Genomic DNA, 13,373 nt, shown 5'->3' on the forward strand with positions numbered 1-13,373 from the left:
TTTAAATTAGCTGTGCCGTGAGCAAAAGTATTCTGCGGTAAAATAAATTTGAGAAACACTGAGTCAAACAAAGTTAATCCAATTATTTTCCTAGTAAATTGATGAGGGGAGGCATTCTGAACAGGAGAGGTAGGATAGTCAAAGGCTCAGGGGTTAAGAGGAGGGTATACATGTGCACTCCAAGTGGGAAGTGTAAATGAGCTTGTGTACCAGAAGCAGGATGTCCAAGCAGAGGGGCCGTTAAGTGGAGGTGCTTACAGGCTGAGGACTTTAGAGTATATAATTAGGAGGTTTAATTTAATTCAAGGGGTAATTTAAAGTTATTCTGGGCTTCTTAGAATGGGAGTGACCTAAACTAAATAAAAGCTGAGGAAAGTATTCATGCTGCATGTGTAGGATGCATTAGAAAAAGACAAGAAACTGAGAAGCCAGAAAGGAAGCAGATGATGCACTGTGGATCCAAGATGGCCACTGATTATTATGGGATTATGGTGGGAGTGAAAAGGAAGCAGGAGAGTCAGGGAAGTTTCCAGAGGAAAAAATACATAGGGGCAGACTGGAAGTAGAAAGTAAAAGAAGGATATAATTCTAAAGTTGGAAAACAATTACAATGTTATTTTGTCATAATTAAAGATCTAGGGAAAACTCCAGGCTTACTTGTTGGAGCATGAGGGAGTCCATGAATTCTGTTTCGAGGCCTCTTTGAGCTGAGTAGACACTAGGAGCAGAGCTCACCTCCCCCAACCAAAAAAATTTATGGACAAGAAGTTATTGAAATTAGATGGCTGCAGCCATGTCCAAGGACTACTGCAAGGATCTGATCCTTTTATGAATCTCCTGAGACAGCAATGTGTGGAGATGACAGCTAGTGGACGATAGGACAATACTGGAATGGTGGTATCACGAGGAAACAGTATCATTATGTTACAAGCCTTGGCAGGAGTATAAACAATTTCTGTGTTCACCAGAGAAATCAACTGCTTCTACGTGCTCCTTTCCACAGCATCTATTTTACTAAATATAAAAATTGGGTTGTGTGCATTTTCATATTAAACATTTTTGTTAAATAAGCTTTTGTAATGTCAAAAAAAAAAAAAGCTCAAAGATACTCATACAGTCCACCCAACTCCAATCAGCAACCAGTTCTTTCATCCCACACAAAAATTAGAAGTTGTTGGGGCGCCTGGGTAGCTCAGTGGGTTAAAGCCTCTGCCTTCGGCTCAGGTCATGATCCCAGGGTCCTGGGATCGAGCCCCACATCGGGCTTTCTGCTTGTCAGGGAGCCTGCTTCCTCCTCTCTCTCTGCCTGCCTCTCTGCCTACTTGTGATCTCTGTCTGTCAAATAAATAAAATCTTAAAAAAAAAAAATTAGAAGTTGTTTTATATGAGAGGTCGAAATGACCCACTGTGCCACTGGAGAGCCACTTCTTACAATAACAGAATAACTGGAAATGAAATTACAGAAGCTTCTTGAGGAAAAAGCTCAGAAAAGAATAAGCTCATAATGGGAAATAATCAGTGTAACTGAAGAAAACCGAGGAAGGATGTGTTAATAGATGCAATAAGACAGTGTATTTCATTACTGCAATTGATAAGGGGCTCCACACTTCAGCAGGCAAAGAATCAGGAACCGTGGAAGAAATGCAATGTGTATATTTTTTTCACAAACTATTAATCTCCCATCCTGGCAACTGAAAATACATAAAGCTGTGTCCTATTCTCAATCGCAGCACCCAGTGACGACACAGGTAAAGCCTCACGCTCTCCAACCACTCACTCTGCCACAGTGAACAAGGAAGGCCCTGTGAAGAAGGTTCTAACCCAAACCATGGCCCAAAGCAATGGACACTGGTCTTTGAGTTGGATGATTTAGACCCTGACTCTGCCACTTTACTCTAGAAAACCATTTTACCTTTCTTTTTTTTTTTTTTTTTAAGATTTTATTTATTTATTTGACAGAGAGATCACAAGTGGACAGAGAGGCAGGCAGAGAGAGAGAGGGGGAAGCAGGCTCCCCGCTGAGCAGAGAGCCCAATGAGGGGCTCAATCCCAGGACCCTGGGATCATAACCTGAGCTGAAGGCAGAGGCTTTAACCCACTGAGGCACCCAGGCGCCCCCATTTCACCTTTCTTAACCTGTTTCTTCACCTTTAGAATGGTGATAGCTTACGTTTCAGTGATAACATGATCAATGAAATAATGTAAATTGAAAAAGTTTATGGAATGAAAATTTAAATCTAATCTATGGTATTATTATTACTCATTGGGGTCCTTTTACTATGAGAAGTCACTCCAACCTCCATTGGCCCCACCTGGGGTACAAAGGGACATTTGTAGCTCTAGACTTGGGCGCACTGCGAGTCATGGCAAGGTTCCATCCACAAACGGATTTGCTAGGGTTCCCAGTGAGTGGGAGAAAAGCACCTATGGCCCAGAACTTGGTCTCCTCCCTTAGTCCCATCTGGTTGCCATGGAAACCCTTAGTCACACTTTCAAGGATTCATTTAACCTGCCATTTTGAGTGCAACAGAGACAGAAAATTTGGCTTTAATATAGTCAGAATTAAATAGTTTCATTAATTGCTTTTACAGAATTTTTCTGCCATTTAATAAAGAAGAAGGCAAACTGTAGTAATTTTCCCAAAATGTCAGTGAATGAGAACACATGGGTAATTTCTCCTCTCTCAGAATGGCTTGATCTTGCTGATAAAATACCATCTCTCCTGAGTAAGAAGTTACCGTTTTCCCAGAGGATGTGTCAGAAACTTTGAAAATGCCAGCTGCAATGACAGTTCACTTTACAGAGGGCCTGAGACTAAGAAGGAATCATTACCTGGGTCCTCCTGCCACATCAGTCATTAAAGATCAGGAGGGATCTAAGACCCAGAAGTAACCGATGAAATCTGAAGCAGTGTGGTCAGCAAACCATGTCAGCAATTCCAAGGGTTCTACGAAACTGAGAGTGTACGCTTCAAAGACACTCAATGTGTTAACAACACAACAACAGATAGCTCACATTTGCTGAGCTATATATGCTATATATGCCTATATACCATGCTATGCTCCTTCCTCACATCACCTCATTGAATCCTCACAAAAATCCTGTAAAGTTCAATGTCATTACTGCTTCTATTCTATACAGGAGGAACCAGAGGTTAAGGGAGTTAAGCAAATCGTGTAAGCCCATAAAGAGAGTAAGGAATAAAGCTACCATGCCACAATGTGCAGGTACAATAAGAATCCCAAGGTCCAAGCTGCTTGTGCATAAATTCACATTGACTATCATCAGCATCTCAGTGGTTTCCATTTAACTCTTTCTACACACACAGACCCTCCAAAACAATCCTCCCACCCCAAAATATTCCTGAAAGTCTTAAAGATGCCTCTCCTGTGCCCAACCATGGATCAGCTTGTCAGCCATAGATAGTACCTGGCATCTTCCTGGTCCTTTCTCTCTTTCGATTCACGCCATCAACGTCCTTGCCAATTCTGAAAATGCCAGAGCAGCCCTGGGAGCCATGGAGAAGTAACAACTGGGGCTCTCAACCTTCCACAGCGATGCCCGTTGTCACCTGGATTCCAAAGCCCCTCATTCAGTGTCTGCTTCTCCCCTTCCTCGTGAGAGTTCAAAATTTGGCCTTCCTTCCCTGGTTTTTCCCAGTGCCAATTCCTTTGCCTCAGGCACAAAAGCAAGTAACAGGGCATACCATCAAAGTCAATTTATGCTAGGGTGTTTTGCAGAACACCTTTCATAATCCAAACTCCTATAATTCAAGAATAACTTTTTCGTTAAGACTGACAAAGAACAGTATCATGTAGCTGTGTTTATCAGCTACCATAGCAATAGCATAAATAGTTTCCAATTCACTCAGTCCACCAGCCTTAAACATATGTGATTACTGATTTTTGGAAGAGGTTCATAAATTTTAACTTTCGTCCCAGAAATGAGACTTCGTATGCATATTTGTATCACATTATTTTATATTTATATAATTCAAATTCACACAAGGCTATGTTAATATATGGACATTTCAGCCCCTCCCAACTCCCCCCCCCACCCCGACTTCTGCCCCATTCCCAAAGGAGGAGAAATCTTAACTTGAGAGTTAAGTGCCAAGTCTTTCCTCTGGTGTGTGGAATGTGGATATTGAAATGATTCTCAGAGTATTAAAAACAGATTACCCACCGCAGAGGCCCAAATGTAGCATGGAGGGCCAGATGCAGGGACTGCTGCCTTTGAGGAAGATCTCACTGTGCATGAACAATACCGGGCTGGAACAGAGGAAGTGAATGAGGGACTATCACAGTGGTGAGAGGAGAGTTTAGATGAGAGGACAAAACCGAGATTTTTTGCTATATACTTGAGCAGGGACACACAGCCAAGAGAAAGAAGAGCCATGCATTTTGGTTTCAGGGAAGAGTTTTCAAAGACTACGGAGAAAATAAGAAGAGAACATTTCATATTTTTTATAAGCCACTTCCAGAAACAGTTCTTAGGAATGCTGTGGCAGAGCATACTAGAAAGACTGAGAACAATAAAGATGTCTAAGGAAGATGCTTTTTAAGCTTTGTTGGCATGAAGAATGTACTCTCCTGTTGGCATTTTTTTTTTCCAAGAGACTGAGTACAGATGAGTTACTGTCAATTATGCTTTTCTGCCACGATGCTGTTTTTTTTAAAAGAAACACTGCTCAGATACTGAGCCATATGGAGTCCCAACTGTATTCAGGTTAATACAAAGTTATAAAGAACTCCCTCTCTTTTCAGGGAAAAGAAAATGGCCTTCAAGCATTATCACACATACAAATAGATACCAGGTAAGGTCACCAACCTCTGAATCTTAGTTTGATCTTAACTGGGACATATGCCACAAATGCTTAGTGCTACCTAGAATAAGAACTATCTCTTTCACATCAGTGGGTATGTTTAAAATACTTAGACCCATTCAAATACTCTGGATTTTTCCCAGCAAATGCTGGCAAGAGATTTGTGCTTTCTGGGTAGTTTTAGATATGTATATCTTCATATTCTTTTTTTCTTTTATTCTCCTCTTCAGGTCATAGAGTCAAATTTTATAGATCTTAATCCATTCTACTGATAAATCCAACCCATCTTTCCCATTTAAAATAGGATAAAAATGGGCACCTGGCTCAGTCAGTCCGACTCGTGGTTTCAGCTCAGGTCATGATCTCAAGGTAGTGGGATCGAGCTCTGCGTCAGGCTCCACACTCAGCATGGAATCTGCTTGAGATGCTCTCTCTCCCTCTCTCTCTGTCCCTCCCCCCAATTGTGCTCTCTCTCTCTCTCTCTCTCTCTGTGTCTCTCAAATTTTATTTATTTATTTCACAGAGAAAGAGAGAGAGCAGAAGCAGGCAGAGCAGCAGGCAGAGGGAGAAGCAGGCTCCCTGCTGAACAGGGAGTCCGATATGAGGCTCGATCCCAGGACTCTGGGATCCTGACCAGAGCCAAAGGCAGACACCCAACTGACTGAGCCACCCAGGTGCCCCTCAAATAAATAAAACTTTTAAAAAATAAATAAAGGCAAAATAAAATAGCATAAAAATCATCTCATACTGATGAGACTCATCTCATATTCGCTATTGAATAAAAATCATCTCATATTAACTACCCTTATAAGTTAACTTTTGCTGTGTAACCAACCACTCCAGAACCCAGTGGTTTAGAACAACCACCATTTATTTAGCTCATCATCTGCGGAGTTGGTTGGTTGTTCTGACTGCGGCTAGTTCAGCCAATCCCTGCAGGACGTCTGCATGCATCTTGACTCAGCTGGCAGACAGCTGGTGGCTTGATGATCTAAGGTGGTCTCACTCATATGTTTGGCAGGTGGCAGGCTAGAATGACAGGGCCACACGTCCTTCATCATCCAGCAAGACCGCCTGGGTTCCTTCACATAGTGGGTCGCAGGGTCCCAAGACAAACAAAAGCAAAAGCCGCAAGGCCTCCTGCTGCACAGGTTTGGAACTCACTTGATGTCATTTCTACCACTGTCCATGGGTCAAAGCAAATCCCGAGGCCAGCCTTGATTTCAAGGGTAGAGACATAGACTCCATATGTTGATGGGAGAATCTGAAAACTATTGAGGCCATTTTTTTGCAATCTGTTCTATTATTAACATATATGAATCCACTGCCTGCTAACCCAGAGAAAGATACTCATAACTGAAAATTCATGCACTCTTCCTGCCATTTACTAGACAGGAACTTAGGCAAGAACCATATACTTGCCACTCCTGAACTGGGAGTGGTTATTTTGGCCAAGCTCGTATCAACACTACTAAGAGGTTAACCACTTACATGGTATGTGCATTTGGTAGTAAAAGTCCTATCTATCTGCTAGGTTCCATCAGAGCCACTAGTATTGCTGCATTGCCTCCAGGGAGAATGTCCCCTTTATTTATCTTCATTAGCTAGCTAATCAAGAGGAAAGACTGGCCCTTAGGACAGGACTCTGCCATAACAGAGTAGGACATGATATATACAGATGAGACACATCAAAAAAGCTGAATCCAGGGACTGGAGAAAGAGACAGCCATCATCCCCCAGAAAAGAATGGTAGTGGGGTTGAGAGGGAATGGGGTCTTCACTGGTTACGGAGCAACAGAACGCCCTGGAAATCTGAGGGGGCAGCTACTAACAGATATTAGGCATATGAAATGGTGATGGAAAAATTTAATCCCCTTGCAACTTTGTCTAGCCCCTTTCTCCTTAACCTACCCTCTTCTTTCCCACATCCTCCATTCTCACTCCAACTGATTGACCCCGTTTGCAATTTTCTAATTGACATCTGCTTTATCTTGATTATCTTGATACAGCCTAATATAGCAACCAATTCAGAGAAGTGGTGAGCAAGAATGTATGACAATATCCAGACCCTCAAAACTGGTGAGTCGACCAATTCACTTTTTCTGGAAGTTTCCCCCATGTCTGGGTGATCAGGTAATGCAGATCATACCCACCTCCACCGATTCTTCTACAATGAAATTCCTATAAAGTGGCACTCAACGAAACGTTGTTGGATGGAAGGGTAGATAAATAAATGAATACCAAGAGCAGGAAGAGATTTTGAGGCGCAAATATAGCCGCAGTCAGAGGCGAAAGCCTGGGGACAGATGGGAAGGTTGTCAAGAGCCTTTCATTGAAGAAGAGGAGTGCAGGGGATGAAAACGTCCCCCCCCTGCTGCTCTGTAGCAGCAGACCCACACAAAAGCAAATCTGCTACTGTTATCCCCATAATGTCTCCAGAAAGATCTGGCCTGATGTTCCTGCGTTAGTTTGGTTTTTAACTGTGACTAAGCTAGGTAACGTTTTGAAACAGAAGCTTCTTTTAAATAATATTGTGCATAGCCTTTTGACTATTCAGTGAGTTCTCTCCAAAATTTAGTTCTCATTTCCACATTTATGTCATCCACAACATCAACAACATTTTTATTCTGCAATCTAATAGTAAGATCATGTAGCTTACAGACATCTGTAGCTTGTGGTTTTTTAGAAACACAGATCTGTAGTATGAAAATTTTAAAAGATAAAACTTGTAACCATCATTGTGTTTCTCTGCCCATGCATTATAAATTACCATTATACAAAATTATACATTATACACTATAAAAATACCATGACACAACATTCACTGTGGCATCAAAAGATGACTTGAATAAGTGAAATATTATTTGCATTTTGTGTTTAGTTATGTAGTCCCAAATCTGATTTTGGTCTGAAAAGCCACTTGAATTATGCTGAAATTGTGTATGTCAGGAATAGTTACTTAAAAATTATATCAAAGTAAAGAAGTTAATAAAATCAACTTTTTAAAAAAGCAAAACCTGCCTATATCTGGTATCTTCCTTCTGTGGTATCTGGCATTTGATAGTGTATTTTATTATTTTATTTCAATTCTGTATTCAAGGAAAGCTTTTGAAACCATTTTGATTACCCTGACAGCTGAAATGAAAATTTTACACGAACATCATATTTGGAGCCAAAGATCTGGTTGACACAATGAATGCAATGATGAAAATAATTTTACAACGGCCCAGCCTAGCATATTGGCTTCATTTAAAATTTATATCAGACAGGTTTTTTTTCACAGCACTTTTCCTCTAAAAGAAAACAGTAGCTTTCAGTTCTTTCTGCTGGCCAAAAAAAGGTCCTAAAGCTTTGGAGATTTGAATAGTTAACAGAGACCCAGAAACCTATTGCCCAGAATCCCATCTGAGAATTACTCTCAGAGGTTTTGGAGAGCAAAGATGTCCTGGGATCTACTAATTAAGAAATTAGTCCATCGTCATAGTAGCAGTAGACTCCTATAGAGATTTAATAAATTGTGCTTAAACATGTGAAAATGCTCCCAATAAAGGTCTGCCCTCTCAAAACTGTGGTTCTAAAGGACATCAACACAGCAGTGGTTACAGATTCAGACTGGCAATCAGATTTAAGACACATTACAGGCTTTAGTCTCCATGTACATAGCTTTATAGAAGGATAGAGGACAAGAGACCACACCTTCATTAGGACACCTGTGGTTAAGCAGGATCATAGACCCTAAAGATGTCCACATCCTAGTCCCCAGAACCGAGGAATATGTTATATTAAATGGAGGAAGGGGTTCGAAGCTGCAGGTGAAATTAAAGGTGATACTCAGCTGACCTTAAAGTTAAGAGATTATTCTGGATTGTCCAGGTGGGTAATCAATCACACGAGTCCTTAAAAGTAGAAGAGGGAAGCAGGAGAACAGAATGATGCCACGTGAGAAGGACTCTATCCCTATTACCGACTTTAAAGATGGAGGCCTCTAGAATCTAGAGAGGGCCAGGAAACAGGTACTTCACTAGAGCCTCTGGAAAGAAACACAGATCTGCTGACACCTTCGTCTAACTCATCACGATCCACGTCAGACTTCTAGCCTATGAAACTACAAAGTAATACATTTATGTTAAGTCACGAAGTTTGTGGAAATTTGGTATAGCACCCATAGGAAACAAAAACACTTAACAGCTACCCAAGTACACAGCTCCTTTTTCCCCTACACCCACACAAGAAATGCAAGTCTGCCATAGAACGATATCCAAGATCACCTTGACACAGAGAAACCACAGCTTTAGCTTCCCAACAATCTTTTACATGGTTCTAGTGACACAGGCCCAAAACCTGCATGCTAGTCCCCAGCAGCCCCAGTCCAGAAGCAGTCCCACAGATCAACCTTCACAACAAACTTAACAGGCACAACATTCCACGTTTATTGATCACCGTAGTTTCCAAAGAAATAGGACTCTGAGGTCATTCTTATAGGCAGACCAGAATCAGCCCAGTGCTGACATTAACCCTTTACTCAAAGTTCTGACCCCAATGTCATTCTATATGTTCACATGCTAAATGTGTGGAATCTGTCATTGTTCAAATCCTACGTACACATAGGGCCTTGGCCTCCTCCCCACAGACACCAAAAGCCAAGACACCAAAAACCAAGGACATGCTTTCCCTGGACACAGGCAACCAGGAAGGACATGGCACATGACCTATGCTCAGCCAAACAAGAGGACAAGAAGGAAGTCTGGGATCCCTTCCAGTATCATCAGTCACAGTAGCATTCAATGTCCAGGGAGAGGAGTAGTGGAACCCAAAGTGCCTGGCCCGTGACATTTTCTGTGGTTCCCAATGCCCAGATTTCCTTAGTTCTGGTCCATCTTCTAAGTCTGGTTCAACAGCTTTCCCATCAACTCCATGAAATATTTGATATCTTTTCAATCAATTCCCTTTCCACTTAGGATAAATAAAATCACTTGATGTCATGAAACACCGGATCAGCAATTGTTACAATGAGAGGACTTCAGACAACAGATCTAGAATGGAGGGGAATCTAGACTTGATTATATAACCTAGTTGAGGTAAAGGCAGTAAACCTTCATGAACAGAAATCTGGTAACCCATGGCCCAGAATGGAAAACTAACTAATCAAATTACAACTTTTCCAGTATCTGCTTGAAAGTAAGCATTGGGGGACCACATTGTTAATGCCATATATAACAGCATGAAAAATCAAGACTGAAGAGTGACACAGCTAATATTAGAAAAGTGAAAGAAAGAAAATGACACACTGAAGTCCCTAATTCTTGACTGAAAGCAAAACTAAGGACTCTTTATGTCTGTGCTAAAAAAGAATGTCTTATTTGTTGTAGCAGCAGTATAAAACTACCTAAAATCAAACCCCCACTTTAATAGGGGAGTTAACGCATAATGTCAGTTGAAACCCAGCCTCATTAAATGCCTTATATGAACGTTAGGGCATCAATAAAGAAGAGTATTTGCAGTTGAGAATTGCAGGTGTGTAAGGATTTCAAGAACTCAAACACCCAAATCCCATATTCAATCTCCAGTTCAAGCCACCCTTCCTCCCACATCTGATAAGGCCATTCATGTCTTATCTGAAGATTCTGTAATTCTCTGTCCTTGCTAGAGTCGCCCTACAGAGGGAGCCTTTATCAGTTCACAGGCCCTGAAGCCCCATAACCAAGGGAAGCCAGAGAGGCTTTAAAAGAGTCCTAAAATCACTTCCCGAAAACATACTGGCAATCTTCCTTCTCTCCTTTCCCAAAGGGACCTGTGAATATCTACCAAAGAACCTGTGCATTGGGCAAAAGAAAATCTCTTTTCAGAGATTACTAAACACTGGATTTGAGTTACCACCATGGCCACTCACTAATTAGAGTGAAGGCTTAGAAGATTCTGGTGATAAATAGTTTGAGTCCAAGTTGCAGTCTGCTTTAAAGTGGACATAACGACACTCTGGACTCAGCCCATGATGGTTCATGAACCTGTTTTCTAAGGATTTGTCTATCGCTGGTAGAGTCCCCATATTATTTCTGATCCACAAGTAAAAGGAGCCTAATGGAAGCCCCACAGGTTACCCATCCACTTAAAATGAAAAATAAAGAGAAATACCATATCTTAGGGAATTATAGCAGTTAGCATGACCGTGAAATCCCCAAGAAATGCAGGTATGGTGATTCCTAGTACATCCCCACTTAACTTTCTGGTTTGTCCAGCGCAGAGGACGGGGGCTTCTTAGAGGATGATGCTCACTTGACATAAGCTTCACTGGAGAGTGATTCCAACTGCAGCTGCTTTTCCAGATGTGGCCGTCTTACCGGGGAAAGTTAACCTAGTCCCTGATGTCTGATATTTATTCATTTGTTAAACAAATATGCATTGAACATCTAGTGTTCCAGGTAATTTTGTAGGTGCTAGGGATATTACAGTGAACAAAACAAACAAAAATGCTTATCCTTATCCTTATGGAGTTTTAGATCTATCAAATATTTTTGTCTTTTCGGATACATACCAGAAGCATCTGGTATGTAGCATCTAGCATCTATCTTCTAGCAGGGATAGAACACCTTATAGAGTTGTCTCCGGCCTTTTCTAGTGCTGTCCCGCAACGTGGTATGCAGGAAATTTGACTTTCTCACTATTCCACAGAACAACTCTGAAAACTACACCATACTGAGCAGGAATTTGGGTTCAAATCCTATCTCTACTGCTTCCTAGCTGTGTGAATCTGGGCAGGTTATTTAAGTTCTCTGTGCCTCCATTTTCCTCTCCATAAAATATAAAATCTCATGGTATTTTTGTGAGAACTAAAGGAGTTAATATTTATAAAGTGCTTTAGTACCTAAAGGAGTACATTTTCCGCAACAATGGTTTTCATATAGAGAGAAACCAGGACTTTCGAGTTACCATGTCAGCTTCTGTTTTCCCTTGAGGAAAGAAGAAAGGCAAAAAAAAAAAAAAAAAAAAAAAAAAAAAAGAGGTGGGAGGTTATTGTCTTGACTGGATCCTTACTACCAAGGGTTAGCTGAGCTGCTACTGTTTAATGCAGACAAGGATAAATAAGTACAAGGGAAAAGAGGTAAGTTCCATGATGCCTCATATTATTTTCGTGTCTGATGATAAAATTAAAGACATGTTAAGCCAAGCAAATCCACACACGACCACCAAGGGTTTCATTTCCTTAGGAATGAAGGTCTGAGTAACTCAACTAAATGAAAAACACTGAGCATCTGAGATACAGGTTGCTGGCAAAAGAGACTTGAAATACGTATGAGAAGGCAGAAGGTATAAATACTAGATATTCACTTGTGGCCAGAAGTATAGGTAAGGACAGTAAATGTCACGCATTTTCTTCATTGCTGTGACATAAAAATCTGGAAAGAAAGGTATACATGAATACTGTACAGCCAACGGATAAATTACAGTCCTTTTTTTTTTTTTTTTTTTTAAGGATGGGCTTCCTATCCAAATGGTGTCCTTAAATTTGGAGAAACTGTCATTGTATGAAATTTTTTTTTTAAAGATTTTACTTATTCTACAGAGAGAGACACAGTGAGAGAGGGAACTCAAGCACGTGGAGTAAGAGAGGGAGAGAGAAGCAGGCCTCCCACTGAGCAGAGAGCCCAGGACCCTGGGATCACGACACCGGGCAAAAGGCAGAAGCCTAACGAGTGAGCCACCCAGGCGCCCCCCCATTGTGTGTATCTTGTGGGAAGTAGTTCCTCTCCCCTGCTAACAAAGAGAAAAGACCAAATCCTGGCTTTCCCTGAGCCCTGGCTGCCGGGCTAAGGGCACGCTAAATCTGGCCAATCAACACTCCCACATAGGACTTCGAATCTTGAGTTAGTCTCTCAAAGAAGCAAGGTCAGTTAGTTGGAAGCAAGGTCATGCCAAGAGGGAACCCAGGGTCCAGGGCAGCAGTACTACTCACAGCATTTATGTTCAGCAGGAGCAACAGAAGGGCCCAAATCAGGGACCTGGGTGGCTCTGTCAGTTAAGCGACTGCCTTCAGCTCAGGTCATGATCCCGGAGTCCTGGGATTGAGCCCCGCATCAAGCTCCCCACTCAGTGAGGGGTCTACCTGGCCTTCTGCCTCCGCCCTTCCCCCTGCTCATGCTCTCTCTCTCTCTCTCTCAAATAAATAAAATCTTAAAAAAAAAAAAAAAAAAAAAAAAAAGAGAGAGAGAGAAGCACCCGAATCAAACTGTTCCACTGGGGAGTCCTTGAAAGAAGTTCTGGTGGCTCAGTTTCGTACCACAGTCTAAATAAGGTTCTCCAAGTTTCCCATATTTTCTTTGAGCTCTCTAATATCTTATCCATAAGCTTCTTTTCTGTTCAAAGTCATGAGTTACTTGATGTGGTGTGCAACCAAGAACCTGGGCAAGTTCTCACAGGAAGAAAGGACGGAAAGGAAATATATTAAAATGTCAACATTTTCAAATTAAAGTGATTTTTATTTTCTTTTTATTTTTCTGTATTTTCCAAACCAAACATATATTATTTTTACAACTAAAATGTTAGTAGACAT

At 41.3% G+C, this 13,373-nt stretch overlaps 1 pseudogene; it reads left to right on the forward strand.

Annotated features, from left to right (window-relative positions):
- The first annotated feature begins 729 nt into the window (after positions 1–729).
- On the forward strand, positions 730–948 carry LOC116857035 (annotated as a pseudogene).
- Positions 949–13,373: the final 12,425 nt, after the last annotated feature.

This window comes from Lontra canadensis, unplaced genomic scaffold, assembly GCF_010015895.1.
Source record: "Lontra canadensis isolate GAN:19392208 unplaced genomic scaffold, GSC_riverotter_1.0 scaffold116, whole genome shotgun sequence".
Classification (NCBI taxonomy): Eukaryota; Metazoa; Chordata; class Mammalia; order Carnivora; family Mustelidae; genus Lontra; species Lontra canadensis.